We start from the raw sequence: 5211 nt of genomic DNA on the forward strand, positions 1-5211 counted from the left end.
TGGAGGCGTCGTTGTGTTGTGTTGTATTCATCAGCATGGTGCAGCAGCAGTTTCCGGTGAGGATACTGATTAGACTGCCCTCTAGCGGCACGTAATGCACATGGCCATGATTTAATTTTGGAGAATAATTGTGCTATAACTGTGTGGTTGGTTATTATCAAACTGTTTAATTTAAATAATAACTGTCTCTGAATATTGTACAGATGGAACTGGAAATGGTCTACAGGCCCTGTCTCTTTATCCTGAATTTATCCTGATTTTTGGGAAATCAAATACAAGATAGGCCTATTATCTTGTCCGTTAAGATAATAATTATCTCGTAGTACAAGATAATATCTCGTACGGACAAGATAATATCTTGTACGTACGAGATAATAATTATCTCGTACGAAGATATATATATATATATATATATATATATATATATTTAATGCATGGCCATTCCTATGATCGGTACATCATCTGCTATGGGCATTAATTTTGCTTCCATGTCCATCCTTATCTTTCCGTTTGGCGCTTTAATCATAGAAGAGCTCAACTTGGGTGTTTCCAATAAATGGACATCAATGCTTTGATTGTTCTTAATGTTTCTCAAACGAGCCTTTTTCCTGCAGGTGTGTGTGTGTGTGTGTGTGTGTGTGTGTGTGTGTGTGTGTGTGTGTGTGTGTGTGTGTGTGTGTGTGTGTGTGTGTGTGTGAGAGAGATAGACGCAACTTGTCCTGTTGTAGCGCCACCATGAGGCTGATTTCGATTTGAAAACTGCCAAGTGGCATTTCTTCCTCAGCCTATAGTGGGAATAGGCATGCACGGCTTGGGAAGCCGTGGATATGCACGGCTTGGGATACGCTGCCAATATTGGTCTCCGCCAATTAGGACTCCTACTTCCACTGCATGATGGGTACATCTTTTGATTGATTGATTGAAATATTTATTAACAGTTTGTAGAATTTACAGTACATTTTAAGCACAAACTCAATACAAAGACTGTCAACTGTGAGTGGACGACCCAATTAAGCATTACACTTGTTTACAACAGGGTCCACATTGTTCAATTCATCAAAACATTTAAAGACATACAAACATTTAGAGACATACAAATAGACATTTCTATGTAGCTAAGTTCATCATATGGGAAGCAAAAAAGGGAAAAGATGCAATATACAGTGAGGGAAAATGGGGTGGGGGGGTGGGGGGGATTCAGATTTTACAGAGGCCAGTTTCGAATTGCAGCCATCCGTAGGTGCCCTTTGAGAGCGGTTTTGAAGGAGTCAAGGGATTCACATGTCTTAATGACTGTTGGTAGGGCGTTCCACATTTTGGTGGCATAGGAGCGAAAAGAATTTAGTCCCTTGTTTGTGCCGAATCTGGGTTGTACATGGTTTGTTGCACTCCCTCTGGTGTTGTGGGTGTGGACTTCGTTTACATTAAGGAAGTATTTAGACAGGTACATGGGTATCTTGGTGGTGTATCGAATCTTGTGGACCAGACCCATTGCAAGATGCTGTACTCTGTCGTCGACCCTAAGCCATCCCAGCCAGTCAAAGTGGGCAGGGGTGAGGTGGGTTCGGGGGGTGAGGCCAAGTAGGAGCCTGACCAGTTTGTTTTGGGAGGTCTGGAGCCTTGTTTTAAGGGCCTTTGAGGTGCTGTGGTACCAAGAGGTGGATGCATAGTCAAAGAAACCTTGTACGAGGGCTCCTGTTAAGGTCTTCAAGGTGTTTTTGCTGACCAGTGAGGAGATCCTGTAAAGGAATCTTGTTCTTTGATTGACTTTTTTGATTACGTTGGTGGCCATCTTATCACCGGAAAGATTGGCCTCCAGGATGGAACCTAGGTAGGTAATTTGATCTTTTCGTGTGATAATATTGTCACCCACTCTAACCAAGAAGCCATCTGCCTTGCTGAGATTACTATTTGATCCGAAGAGGATGGATTCAGTTTTTCCCAGGTGTAAGGATAGTTTGTTATCAGCGAGCCAGGTGCAGATTCTACCGAGTTCAGAGCTGAGGGTCTTTTCAACCTGCAGTTTGTTCCTGTCCGAGACCAGCAGTGCTGAGTCATCTGCGAACAGGAACAAGCTGCAGTCACAAGCTGAAGTCATGTCGTTAACATATATTAGGAACAGTAAAGGCCCTAGTATGCTTCCTTGTGGGACGCCACAGCTCACTGGGAGGGGAGGGGACAGTGTTCCGTTCACCTCCACCATCTGTTCTCTCCCCTCCAGGTAGGATTGCATCCAGCTCACTGATGTGCTATCAAAACCAATAGCTTTAAGCTTGTTAACCAGTATAGAGTGGTTCACGGTGTCAAAAGCCTTTTGGAGGTCCAGCATGACCATGCCGCAGTATTTTCCAGCGTCCACCTCGTGTTTGATGTGGTCGCTCAAATAGAGGAGGCATGTGTCAGTGGAGTGGGATGTTCTGAAACCAGATTGGAACTCGTACAGCAATTTATTAGTGGCAAGATACTTTTCAACCTGTTCATAGACTATTTTTTCCATCACTTTCGAGATGGAGCTTAGAATAGAAATAGGGCGGTAGTTGCCGGGTTCTAATTTACTCCCTTTTTTGTACAAGGGGGTTACTTTGGCCAGTTTAAAATCTTGGGGGACCTGTCCCTGTTTGATGAGAGGTTAACTATGTGGGTGATGACTGGAGCTATGGAAAAGGCTGAGTCTCTGAGAAATTTGGAGGGGATATTGTCATGGCCAGTGGCCTTGTGGGGTTGGAGGGCACTCAGTTTTTTAAGTACCTCCTCGGTTGTTACCATTGCCATTTTGAAATCATCTTTACAAACACCAAGGTTTTTGTAGAAGGCTTTGATGTGCTCTACACCAAAACGCCCAGAGTGGGAGGGCAGTTTGCTAACCAGCTTTGTTGCAATGTTTGTAAAGAAGATGTTCAGGTGGTTGGCTACATCAAGCTTGTCAGTGATGAGGGTGTTATTCGATTTGATGTTTATGTTAGTAAACCTGGTTTTTAGTTTCTGACCACAGCCTAGTTGGTTGTTTAGTAACTTCCAGAGTTCCCGAGGATTGTTTTTGATTTCCTCGGGTTTATCATTGATAAAGTTACATTTGGCAGATTTGGTCATGGCAATTACACCGTTTCTTAGCTTGTTACACTGGGTTTTTAGGTTGCACAGTTTGGTCTGGAGATTACTGTCGAAGCGCTTGGCTAGCATGGACTTGCATTTAAGAAGTTCAGAGCATTTGTTGTCTCTGGCTTTCATTGCAGTCAGTATGTCCGAATTCATCCATGGCTCCGAGCGGGTTTTGACCCTGATGGTTCTCAAAGGAGCCATGATGTTTAGTACTGATGTAAATTTGGTTTTAAAGCCAAGCCATGCTTCTTCGACTAGTGAGCTCCTGAGCACATCGGACCAATCCAGACTCTCCAGTTCTAGGTTAAAGGCCTCACTAGAGTAGGTTTTGAGGTCCCTAGATATGACTGTTTTGTGAGTCAAACTTTGTGACAGTCAAATCTGCTATGGGCATTCCTTTAATTTGCTTCCAAGTCCCTCCTTATCTTTCTGTTTGGCGCTTTAATCATAGAAGAGCTCAACTTGGGTGTTTCCAATAAATGGACATCAATACTTTGCTTGTTCTTAATAGGCTATTTCTCAGACGAGCCTTCACTTTCCTGCAGGTAATTCTCTGGGGTGTTTTGGAACCAAACATACATATTCAACGTTTCTTTACCTTTTACTGCAGTGGCAGGTTAAGTGCTCTGGAAATATCCTCTTTAATGAAACTGCGGGTGCTACCCCCATCTAATAGGCACCTGGCTATACTTGGCTTTGCGTTGGTGCATCTATCCAAATGGTAGCTGTCTGCAGTAATACTGTACTATTGTCAGAGTTGCTTGCTACACTAACTGCATCTGCAACACTGTGGTCAGCCTGTCTGTCGTTGCCGTGGTCGGCGCGTCTATCATGCGCTGTATTATTGTATATTGACTGGCTGTTTGATTGCAAACTGTTTTGTGATGTCTGCGCCCGCACTCTTCACAGTGAATGCCCTGCGTTCTACAATTACGCGCGACATGCAAAACACCTGCCTTCTTTCCTCAGTGTTTCTCTTCTTAGTTCAACAGTCAGTTCAGTACAGTTCTTGGATTTGTGATTACCATTACAGAATATGCATTTTGAATCATCTCTGAAACTCGCAGCATGGAATGCAGCTGTCGAGGCAGCGCCGCCGCTGTAGGTTTTCCTTTTTTCCGTTCATCCGTTCCGTTCCCAGTTGCGCTATGAGCGCTCTCTTGATTCTCTCTCTGCAGGGGAGTCATGCGTTCCTTGCGTAAGATTGGCCGTTCTCTCACGGCTCTCCACTTCTTTTTGTACAAATGACATTAGGTTTTTTATACACTGAACGTATTGTTCTTTCCATCACCATCCTCATCACCGCCAGTTTGACGAGTGAAAAATACGAAAAGTATACGTACAGGTATTACCTGTCCTGTACGTATACTTTTCGTATTTTTCAAAAACATATTTTTTTGGGGAAATTGTATTATTTAGGCTTTAGTAGGCTAATGAATAGTAGGCTAAGTGGTTTCCAAGATCAACAGTGGGGGCAGCAATGCGCCAACGGGCCTCCAAGCAGAGCCATTAAAAGTTATTCTCCTTCGCACGACGGTGTCGCGCATACAAAACCGCCGATCTGCAAGTTCACCAAACCAAAGCGTCACTTCCGCGCGAGGCGTTGTGGGCTTGTAGATCGGTTATTTTCTACGCGCGACACCGTCGTGTGACGAAGGCTTGAGCCGGAAACACAGTGAAGTCAACAGTTTCCAGTCAGTGTTGCCATGTCCATATATCTGGCCATGTCTGCTTGGTTTTGTGCTTTGATTGATTGATTGATTGATTGATTGATTGATTGATTGATTTATCAGTTTGCATAAAAAGCACAGGAAAGTACACAGTACAGACGAGTTCAACACAAGGCTTGCTTCCTAAAACTAAATGTCGTTTAAACCAGAAGGACCCCGTCGACCCCAAATTAATATTTATTTGTCCACGGACCCCCATCTAAAACATTTAGTGCCAGGGAACCCAGCATCAGATCTGTGTTGTTAAAAATAGCTTATACCAATGACAAAATGTTTTTTCAACCGCCCCGGGCCCCAGTCATGATGTGTGATCTTCGGGGCTTGTTTTTTTAGGTTGCTTATTTTCAGCCCGCAATCTGGCAACACTGGTCACATGATGATG

The sequence above is a fragment of the Protomyctophum parallelum genome, assembly GCF_964188405.1.
Source record: "Protomyctophum parallelum genome assembly, chromosome: 2".
In the NCBI taxonomy this organism is placed as follows: domain Eukaryota; kingdom Metazoa; phylum Chordata; class Actinopteri; order Myctophiformes; family Myctophidae; genus Protomyctophum; species Protomyctophum parallelum.